Below are 12,412 nucleotides of genomic sequence, written 5' to 3'. Positions count from 1 at the left end.
ATTATATAACAAAATTGATTACGGAAACCTTAACGTGAAATCAAGGTGATTGGCTGAGTTAAGCTGAATTTCGATTGAGTCCACCCATCAATGGCGGCAAGTAAAACGATGTTGATTTGTGAATACCATAGATTAGAGTAGAGAACACTTCGCCCTCAGTCCTTGATTTATTTATTTGAATTACGTGCAACCGAAGTTTATATTTACTGGACCGAGTTATTTTGCCATCGAAGATGCCTAAGACCAATGTGGAGAAAAAAACACCTTCGCAGGAATCAAACTCATAACCTGTAGAAAAGCTGGAAAGGACGAACTGCAACGGCAAGCGGATTTATTAATGATATTAATGTACTTGAAAAATTAATATATTATTTTTATCATATATATATATATATATTTATATATATTTATGTACATATGTATATTTACATATGCGGTAGTCCAGGGGGGTAGAGTATTGGACTACTGACCGGAGGGTTCCGGGTTCGATTCACGGGCAAGTCTCTGGGAACATGCAGCTCCACGGAAAGCTAATATGCAGGCGGATTCACGAGTTCTCACCTCTATATTGGTGGCTGAATCAGGTAGGGATTCTAGGATGCTGAGAGCAAAAAACTGGTCGAATGAAAGGTTGTGGGAATTGGCGTGTGAAGGGATGGGAAGAGAAGAGAGTGAGGCAGAATTCCAGGAGTACCGGTGATTATTCTTTCGGATGGATAAGGGGGTAATGCATTCGCCCATGTAAAAGGAAGCGCAATGTTTGCATGACAAAAGGTAAATAATATTTTTTGAGAGGCAATTAGCGTGGGAACGAGGTGAGGGGGCAATGAGGGGATGTAGGGAGAGGGGAGTAGACCTAATTAGTAGACAGGTTTTACATGAGGGGGGGTTGCAAGTAGGGGAAATTTTAAGAAATTTGTCACGGGGGGGCGCCAAAGGGTTGGTGGATTTCAGAAGGTTTTTGAGCTTGGCGGGTCGTCTGTATGCGATAGATGGGCATTGGGGTAGTAAGGATGAGGTCGCGTCATTGTCATGTAAAATTGGAAATAGTTCTTTAAGGAATTTTTTCAGTCTGTGAGACCCGCGGAAATAGGTGGTGCAAAGGTTGAGTCCTGAGTCAGATGTGGGCTTGTTTTTATGTGGTGAGTGTGGTCGGATGGAGTGAAGGATTTTATTTGGTAGTAACTTTTCTGGGTAACCGCGTTTGAGGAGTGCAAGGTGTAGATTGTCAAGGTATTTGTTGAGAGTGGCTGTGGTATTGCAAATTCGGTGTCCGCGGATAGAGAGAGAGTTAGGAATCGAGCGTTTCGTGTGTTGAGGATGACAGCTAGTGTGGTGTAGGTATTGCTGATGGTTAGTGGCTTTGATGTGTGCTGAAGTGGTGAATTTGTTTTGAAGTGAGATGTCTGTGTCAAGAAAGGTGATGGTGGAGTCTGAAATGGTAGAGGTGAATTTAACAGTGAAAGATGAATTTAAGGCGGATAGGAAATTGTTGAGAGAATCAGAGCCTTGTGTCCAGAGAATAAAAATATCGTCTATGTAGCGGACCCAGGAAAGAGGTTGGAAGGGTTGCTGTGACAGGAAAGTCTCTTCGAGATGGCCCATGAAGAGATTGGCGTATGATGGTGCCATCTTCGTTCCCATCGCTGTGCCTTTTGTCTGTTGGTAAAAACAATTTTGGAAAGCGAATGCATTTTTAGTTAGGACGAAAGTGGTAAGATTGAGGAGAAATTCCGTCGAGGGGCGCTGGGGTAGGGGGCGTAGAGAAAGATAATGCCGGGGGGAGGAAAAACCTTCTGCATGGGGAATAGAAGTATAAAGTGAGGTAACGTCGATGGTGGCCATAGGTAGGTTGGGTGTGGAGGGAATAGAGACAGAATTTAGACGGTTGAGGAAGTGGTATGTGTCTTTCGTGAAGGACGGCAAGGAGAGTACAAGTGGTTGTAGGTGGTGGTCAAGGACTGCGGAGATTCTTTCGGTGGGAGAATTGTGACTGGAAACTATAGTACGACAGGGGATGTGGGGGTTGTGTATTTTTGGGAGGAGATAAAACTTGGGTGTTCTGGGGTTAGGGGGTGAAAGTAGGGATATGTCTTGGGAGGTGAGGCCTTCTTCTGGTCCGGAGTGGAGGAGAAAAGACCGAATTTCGGTTTGGAAAGTTGGTGTTGGGTTTTTGGTTAGAGTGGTATAGGTGGATGTATCGTTCAGGTGAGCGAGGGCTTTGGAAATATAATCATTGGTGTTTAGAATTACAACAGAGGAGCCTTTATCGGCGGAGGTAACAACGATGTTGGGATTGGACTGTAGGGCTTTTAGGGCATGACGTTCGTTCATGGAGAGGTTATTTTTCTGAATTTTCCGATCAAAAAAGTTTCCAATCAATCCTTCAGAAAACATCTCAGACCGAAAAATAACCTCTCTGGGCGCTGTACAGCAAAGCTAAATCTTTATCAGGAAGTAAGAAAGGGAGATCTGTGCTAACAGTTAGAGATAAGGTGGGTAAGGTAATAGTTGATACAGGAACGATCCAAGAGAGATGGAAGGAATATAAAGAAGAACTGTATAGTTAAGAACTTAGACCAACAAAGGTAGACATAGAAATGGAAAATGACGCAGAGGAAGATACGCGTAATTGACGATGAGATAGAAAGGGCATTAAGGGAGATGAAACTAAATAAGACCGTGGGGGTGGGAAGCATTCCTGTGGAACTACTGAAATGTTTAGGAAAATGTGGGAGGAAGAGGCTATATGGGCTGATTCGTAGTATATATGAGGAAGGAATCTGGCCGGAAGACTTTGTGAGATCAGTTTTAGTTCCTATTCCGAAAAAGGTAAAGGCTACATCATGTAAGAACTACAGGATAATAAATTTGATATCCCTCGCAGTTAAAGTGGTTCTCAGGATAATAAACAAAAGGAAAGAGGGTAGGGCAAATGATTAATAAGGGGATGATCAGTTTGGGTTTAGGAAGGGGAGAGGTACGCGTGATGCCATTGCAGTAATGAGATTACTAATCGAGAGGAATATAGAATACAACCAGGAGGTATTCGTCTGTTTCATAGATTTCGAAAAAACGTTTGATGAGTGAATTGGGGAAAATAAATGAGTATATTACAGGAAATAGGAATAGAGTGAAGGGAATGTAGGCTAATCCGCAACCTGACATGTCTCAGATTGCTCAGGTGTGACTGGGGAACGCGAAGTCCGAATGGGCAGTGTTAGGAAGAGGTGTCAGGCAGGGTTGCCCATTATCACCGTTACTGTTCAACCTGTATGTACAGGAAACGATTAAAGAGGCATGGGAAGAACTGGAGGTAGGAATGAAGGTGGGCGGGGAATTTGTAAAATCAGTTAGGTTTGCTGATGACCCAGCTTGTGTTTGTCAGACAGCCAGGGTGTTGCAGGCATTGCTTAGTGAATTGGAAATACAGTGCGACAGGCATGGGATGAGAATCAATATTAATAAAACAAAGGTTATGCGATTTTCTAGAAAGAAAAAGGCTAAGCTAAACATTGAAATAGCAGGGCAAAAACTAGAGCAGGTAGAACAGTTTACGTATCTCGGGAGTGTTTTGGACCAACACGGTCAAAGTAGTAGTAAGGAGAAGAATTGCGCTAGGCAAAGAGGCTTTCACAAGGAAGAGGGAATTGATGACGGGGACGTTGAGTAAGGATGTTAAGAAAAGACTCGTAAAAACTTTGATATGGAGCGTAGCTATGTACGGCGCGGAAACGTGGTCATTGAAGCAGGAGGATAGACGTAGATTGGAGGCTTTTGAAATGTGGGTGTGGAGAAGAATGGAGAAGGTGAAATGGACAGAGAAGAAAACAAATGAGGAAGTACTTGGTATGGTGGGCGAAGAGAGGGGTTTGTTGGGAGAAATCCTATGGAGGCAGGAAAAGTGGATGAAGGGGGTGTTGACCAGCAGTGGGATGTTGAAGACTGTGATAGAGGGAAGAATGTTGGGCAAAAGAGGAAAGGGAAGGAACAGGATAGGGATGTTGGACGGGATGAAGGGAGGAAGAAAGTACTCAGTGATGAAGAGGTACTTGATATAGAGTAGGATGATGGATTTTGTGTTTTGTTAGGAGTCACAAAATATTTATATCATAGCTGTGTCCATCCAAGAAAACCTGCCTTAACCGGTAGATTACCTAATAATAAATGGTAATATCCATGTACATATAGTACATATTAAGTGAGGGAAACAAGTATATAGTGTAGTACAAGTTCGTACACATACACACATAGTCATACCTCTTATTCTTATCAGGTTTATTTGTGAAAGAAATGGAAGACTTTAGTTTTTTATAACCTTTGCTTATATTATTCTTTATGCTTTATACAGTTATTGTACAATCTTAGTAAATGCAATGCCCACGAGAAGAAAGCTTTAGAAGGCCCGTCCGCATCAGTACACAAGATTTGGGATTCGTGAAGGAAGCGTCAATAAAAAGTGTTTAATCTTTCTAACTGTATTTTTGACTACATCGCGGGGGAATGAAAGATGGGGTTGGGACCTACGGAATGAATAATGAGTGACGAGTCAGTCAATCAGGAATCGTCCTCGACGACGCCTTGACGTTGTCGCCTCGAAATTAAGACATGCGTTACCAAGGAAGGGAGATTTCGCTTGGAGTACAAATTTATGGGCGGATTTGTTTTATTTTTCGCGTGAAAACCTCTTTTTTATACTTTCCCGCGCTCGACTTGCCTTGGTGACTCCTCCACCGTTTGACCCCGTGTCTCACAATGAAACCCCGCGTTCTATGTACATTTCTGTTCCTTGGATTCAACACTAGGTGGCACGTAGGAGTTGCGCGACGCGTTTCCTGATTGGTTAACTCATCAGCTCGTCGTCAACGTAAACAAAAAGAGTGTGGCAGGCAACGCCCATATCCCTACGCGGATGCGCGCCTTCAAAATGTATTAAGTGGGGCGGGAAGGGGGGAAGGTCGCGTGTGGTTAGCAACTCGCCTTTCGCTTGTCATTTTGAAATGCATCATGGCGCATATCCACCAAACGACTGGCTGATAGCCGACAACAATAACTTCGTTTCCAAAGCCTCCAAAGACTTGGATCCAATGCGAACGGTCCTTCCAACGCTATGATTTTTTTTCGCCAAAAGCTTTGGCTCAAGTCGACATCCCTTCGCTGTGAACCCTCACTCATTGAGCATCGGCTGAATGGCTGGTTGCTTGACCGGCAATGGTGCTGATGCCTCCAATGACCCCATGCCTACCCGCACCACGAGCCTTCGTCGTGGTGACCACCTCCTTGCTGCAGTCAGGGCCTCGAATGTTTTATAATATTATACAAAAAACGCAACAAGTCTCCTCCGCCACCAAGTCCAAACTTTCTGAGCAAAATATTTGTATAAAAGACGTGAAAACATGATTTTCTGGTGAGAATGGGGAGAAGTGGGGAGAATCAAGCAGGAATGTGTGTGTATATGGCATATGTATATGTGTGTGTATATATTGTATATATATATATTATATATATATATATTTATATATATATATATATTTATATATATGTCTATTTATATATATATGTCTATTTATATATATATATACATATATATATATATATATATATATATATATATTTTATATATATTTATATATATATGTCTATTTATATATATATAGACATATATATATAGTATATATATATATGTCTATATATATATATATATATATATATATATATATATATATATATATATATATATATATATATATATATATATATATATATATATATATATAGACATACACATACAGGGCGCGGCGCTTAAATCCGGACAAGCACGCGTTTCATCGCCGGATTAGCGAAACCTTCACCAGGCTTCTCCGAAGCATCATAGCATCATAGATACTTAGCCGCAATATCGTAAAATACAGTTGTTCTGGGGTACCACCGGAAGAATCGAACTATTTCGAAATATAACGCCCAGCGCGAACACTTTCGATAACAGCGGCTCTTCGATTGTACTCCTCACTTGTACGTAACATCTCGGCTATTTTCAGGTTATGACTGTTTACTAGATGCCCATAGGTTTCAAGAACGCCAATCGCCACCTCTAGTGGAACAACGATATGGTGGGAAATTCAAATTGGAATTTCTCCGGATTCAAGCGCTGCACCCTGTATATACATATGTATATGTGTGTGGATATATATATATATATATATATATATATATATATATATATATATATATATATATATATATAAAATATCTTCGAAATGGAACGCTCATCGGCGACACACAAATATATAAAAACACAGATGTAGATTTTTAGAATATAGAGACACAAAGAAAGGACACTCACAATTTGTTATTTTACGTTTCGACAGCACGGCTGTCGTCTTCTGATTCTGAAGACGACAGCCGTGCTGTCGAAACGTAAAATAACAAATTGTGAGTGTCCTTTCTTTGTGTCTCTATATTCTAAAAATCTACATCTGTGTTTTTATATATTTATATATATATATATATATATATATATATATATATATATATATATATATATATATATATATATATATATATATATATATATACATATACACACATATTTCTTTATTTATGTTTACTATACATATATGTTTTAGGATGCACCTTTTTCAATTATTTTTTAAGAAGCACATTTAACCCTTCTTTCTCTCGCTGTCATACAGATGTAGACTAAATTACAATCTAAATCTCAGGGCGTGCAAGCGTTGCGCAGTTTGTGTGTGCGTATTCAGTTCGTGTATGTTGATTGGACGATGGACGATTCGGGAACCGTCCATGGTCATCGGAATACATTGGGTTTTGTGTCTGTAAACATTTGGGTTATGTGTATGTATGTCTGTTTGTGTGAAAGTGACACATTTTCAAGCCGAACCTTCTTCATCCTCCGTGTCTGTCCCCTCCTCACTGCTAAATGTTTTTTTTCAATATTTTTGGAAAATTATTCATAAAAAAATAGTTGTGTTCAGTCCTCGCTTGCGTTTTTATTCAGCGGGCCTCTTTGAAGGCTTATTTTGGTTTGCCAACCGCCGCCGGTTGCGTCATCTATCCTTCCGTCATTGCCCGCCACGCTCGAACACTCCCTCTCGCCTGCCTCCTATTCGTAAACAGCAACAACAAGACAAACAATTTTTCCGAGCAAAACAACAACACAATGCAAAAATCTTCCTTTGACAGTCTTAGTAGGTCACAATTCACGCGCACATATCCACACATAATGTCTCTCTCTCTCTCTCTCAATTCTCATAAAGCAGCCCGCACGATCGTCCCGCCATCTTGCAGGCGCGTTCAACAATGGAGCCATTATCCATAACAGCAACAACAGTCGAACCAGCGACATATTTGTAAAATGGAGCAGGCACGACTCCTTTCAACCGAAAGAGTGCAGTAGCCTATGGGTTGAGCGAATCACAGGACAGGAGGGTTATTATTATGATGTGTAAACGACTAAAGCTTCCTCGTCAATCCATAAGGCAGCTGATCCACAACTGACGTTCCTGCGTCATCAATTTGAACAACTGACGTTCCACATGAAACATTCGGTAGAGGGCAAACAGAACAAGGAGATCATTGCCAACATAACAGATAATAACCAGCGATGGAACATTAGTGGCGCCATAATTTGGTACGTCGCGGGTGAGTTTTCACGCCTGGCACATCGCGAAAGGCATCGCTCATTTTACTACGAGCGTGGTCGAACGTCGAAGCGATGATACTATGACACGACGGTTCTCGCCACCTCGATCATTTTACCCGATTGCGAAAGAGCACTTGATAAAAAGTCTACTTGAGAATCAGTTCGGTATTTAAAATAGAATGCTACTACAAAACGGACCATTTTTACCACGCTAAAGAAAAAAATTCCCTTCATTCATTTCACTCTTGTGAGTTGAGCTCATTTATGTGCAATTAAAAGAGTGAGATGCACTACACAGGATGATGATGAGAATATTATGTCGTCATATTGGAGATAAACTAGAATTCGCGCTAATTTCTGGCGTTGAGCTCCAATGAAAAACGTAGCAAAATAACCTCTTGTGACCTATCCGTCAAGAGCCTTTCTCGAATTTCAATCTAAATCGCTGAAATGTAAGATGATGATAACATTCTACAATTCATTTTCTCTTCTCAATGATACGTGACGTGTGTGTGCGTGCGTGATTGGGGATGAGAGCTACGACGCACGTTTTACGACCGACCAACTTGCTCGGCAGCGAAGTTCCCTTCACGGATCGTCGCATTAGTCGTCTCTTCATCATGCTATACGGAACACAAAATGTTTATTTTCTTCATTTATAGAACAGCATCTCGAGCTGGGTACCAAAAATAATGCGGATCGCCGCGGAAACTTGAGTAACGCAAAGGCCCTTAGCGTAAACGACCGAGAGCGCATTTTGCAATTCACTGTTTTCCTCGGAGAAACGCAGTTGTTTATCATTCAGAGTCGTCTTGGCGACCGCTGTCGGCTCGGCTAATGGCAGCCAGCGATGGACACGGGAATGAAATCTTTGCGTTAAGTCTGGAGTTTTGTCATTGGTTATCTGAGTAAACGTTCGATCACAATTCGAAGGACTCCTTCCATTTCCAATGGACGTACAAATGATATGGTGGGAGTCCTTCTGTTGAATTTGACCGTAATATTTCAAACCCATATTACTGCAAGCCAATTTCTAAGCGATAGTCTAAATTCATCTCTCAGAGAAAAAGGAAACGGAGAGATTGAATGGCCTCAAGGTAAGTTTTTAAAACATTTAAATTTTGAATAGTGAAAGTTTTGACCTTATCCTTCTCGAAATGAAAATTATATCAAAATGATTTCTAAGTAGAATTATTGGATGCCAATCATTTGTTTACAATTAGAGGAATGCGTCTTTTTAAAAATTTTGCCGAGAATTTAAATAATTTTCACCTAATAGAAGGCAGTGTAAATGGAGGACATTTCTTTCAACCGTAATTAGTTTTGAAGTCAATTTAAGCTCGGGTGATTTAAAATTTTAATGGATATTATTGGAAACTTTAGACATTAGAATGGTTTTTTTATATCTTGAACGCAGTAAACCATCTTGTAGATTCGCATCAATTAAGACGAATAATGAGCACCGTCGTGCCTTACGGATTGTTTGCGTTCAAAATTGTCCGGCGAAACTATTTTCCCTTTGAGTACAACCAATAAGTTTCGTGTGGGCAGCATCTCCTTGAGGTCGACTCATTCGACGTCTCAAATTCTCCGAATATCTTCGCGTCCAGCCTCCATCTAGCTGGATTTCTTCTAGTGATTTACGAACAAATGTAAGTTTGCCCGATAGGAGATTCGTTTTTGGATCCAGCCAAGGAGAAGGAGGAGGGGGGGGCAGCAAAGGTCATTCTCGTGTCTATCGCTTCGCCGTCTGGGGGACTCAACCCGTTTGTGCTTATGGGTCCGGCTTTAAGAGGCAACTGGCGGGGATAGCCTTGTCGACAGCGGAGGTCTGCTGCGGTCGACTGTGCGCGTGGAAACCTGGCAAGGGTGGGCCACCGAATTTTTTCAGAACCCTGCTCCGAGACATACAGAAAATGAGCTGAACGTTCTCCCTTAAGAACATACACATCGCCATTTTAAAACACCTGGAACGCGCAACCAAGTTTTTAACCCCGAAAAAAACACACGATACGACATCGGTCACCTCAAGGTCACTGATCTCACGTACAAGTCCTTTAAATTCACCGAAACTCACGGAAGTCGTCCTATGTTCCACCTTCCATTTTCTCTTAGGGTATCGGGCTTCATCTGTTTGATACCATTCGATGTGCTTTGCGATCGGGGCAGAAACCGCGTCGCTGCGCCACCGTCGCTACATACACCGCCTCCAAGGAGGCCTGCTCGTTTCATTTGATTGGCCGAGGAGCAGTTGATTGTTGAGCGTGGACAGGGACGAATTGAAAGAGGACGTGTCAGACTCAGGCGTACGTGGAGCCGTGCAAGACCCTCTAAATACCTATGACAAGTGTCGTGACACACACACACACACGATTAAATACAGTTATTATACTTAGTAAAGTTATGTATGTACATGATTGCCATAATTCAGGAAAATATCTTCGATCGCTCTTGGAATCGATCGTCGAGGGGCCGTGGACGAAATCGCTTCAACCCTGCGTGTGGTGTTCCACTTTGTCACCGCGAAGGAATGGCGCAGCCCGGGCAACCCTTACCTTAAAGGGACACATTTTGGTCAACATGTACGTTAAGAGGAATAACCTGATGTTTGTACACTGATGCCATCTTCCGGAAGCGGCAAGAGTTCAAAAGATTGCTTTGGAGGTCATCATAAGTAAACAGCTGAAGACTTATTCGCGTGCTTCCCGAATCATCTTCTTCGAAGATCCATAAAATACAAAAGCAGAATTATTGATCGATCGCTCGGCTCGAATATTCTAGTTTACAAGTGTAATTTTATACGTGAATGACCCTTTAACAGCGATCGGTATAATGATCACTTCCGGTTTCACTGTAAACTGCGGAACCAATCATAATGAGCGCAGGCTTTGGCCAAGGTCATCCCGGAGGGATGTTTGGGCATGGTCACACTTTGCGTCACAATGTGAAGTTCGTTGTTAGATCTTCATGTCCCATTTTGGGCGGGAGTTCGCGCCTCTCTCTGAAATTAGCATTTGGCATTCTTATCCCTGGCTCCAGTCACGTGATAGTTCTGAATGGCGTTAATTTCTCTCCTTTATCGCGATGCGTGAACAGGTCAGGGCAACAGAAATGTGAAATCATTGGCTCGTGCTTTTGATAGGAGCAAAAAAAGGTACATTTTACGGAATTTTTCTCAGATGGCGAAAAAGTATCCTGTACCTGCAACTGAACACTAGTGTCGACAACAATAAGTCATTTTAAATAACTATTTGCATTTCAGCGTATCGGAACGGCATGCCAAGACAATACTTTAGTTGCGTCCCGCTAGTCGGAGACATTGTCACTGATACGTCACCGAGCAGCGAGCTATCTACTTAACCCTGCAGGGCAAAACGCCTGGAAAAACCCATTGGCCGCCTCTCATCAAGAAAAGTGCTATAAGGGTCGAATGTTTGAATTGTTTTTCCATTACCTGGAATTGAGAAGCTATGTGTGCGTAGAATGGATTGAGGCTCATGAAGTAAATATCTGCATTGATATATTTCTGAATACAGTTGCCGCCATTGGTCTCTTCGGCAACTTACGGCGGGACTCGCTCAATGGAAGAAAGCGATGCGCACGATTGGACTCTTTGCCGTTTTTCTTTTACAATTAACTGTCCAGGTTTGACAAAAATGTGATGTAAAAGTTTTTAACAACTTATGGACAGCTGTGTACACTGCTACAACTGGGGATAATTCTGGATATTACAGTGAGTGTGTTACGTTGAAAAGTATCTATAGAGTAACCAGAGATACTAATGAGCTGATTTTAATTCCTTCTCTAGCGTTTATTCATCGAAAGTAGGGCGGCAATAGGATTTAAGTTACGTCAGCTAAAAATTATTCTTCAAGTGAACTCCTACTACAAGCTTTTAGCTTCTAGCTTTTGTTGCGTTTACGTAAGAATATTATTTCATAAAAGATTTCCGCTTAGAAACAAGTGCGGCACGATTAGTATCACAAGATAAGTTTTTAGCAATTCGCTGACGGCGGCAACCGAAGAACGGGAAGTTGATATGGTTAGAGAAATAGCGAATAAAAAAACCCTTCGATGAGAGCGTTCCCTGAGAAAGCTATTCCCATTCCAGCCAGTTAAGTTGTTCAGATGGTATTCACCCCGATTCGGATTGGTAAAATTTACAAAACGTTAGTTTTTATTCATCACTGAATTAGTCCAGGAAGCGAACGAATTTCTCCTCCCACCCAGCCAACGCCGTTCCTTCGCTATGGCTCAAGCAGCGCGCGCAGCGGAAACATCCTGCCCTTCAGAGAAACCCCAAGACAAAAATAAAGATAAAGGACTCTGACAGATGACGACCCCATTCGAACATGTGGACAGCCTTCGTCGACACAGTTTTTGGCGGAAGACTTGATTGGCCAGCGCGCAACAGTCGCCAGCGAATCCCACCAATCGTCTCTCAACTATCCAGAAGAACTGCACGACGGCCGATTCAAGACAAGCCATTTCATTAAACCCTCCCATCTATTTCAAATCACGGTATTGTTGCGCAAGAATTCTGCGGGAAACGTCGCTTCAGGACATTCTGCATAGCCCGGCCGTTATCCAATCCTGAACATTGACGACAATAGGCTTCAACATTTGAATGCCTTTCATCTATGTAATATATTTCTATACCTATGTATATGTGTATATGTATTAGTTAATATGGAATAATAAAATACCGGGCGAACACAGTTGAGTTTTGTGGCGATGTCAGGTCGTAGG

Source organism: Hetaerina americana, unplaced genomic scaffold, assembly GCF_022747635.1.
Source record: "Hetaerina americana unplaced genomic scaffold, ioHetAmer1.1.p SCAF_7, whole genome shotgun sequence".
NCBI lineage: Eukaryota > Metazoa > Arthropoda > Insecta > Odonata > Calopterygidae > Hetaerina > Hetaerina americana.
Note: the sequence above shows the minus strand (reverse complement) of the source record.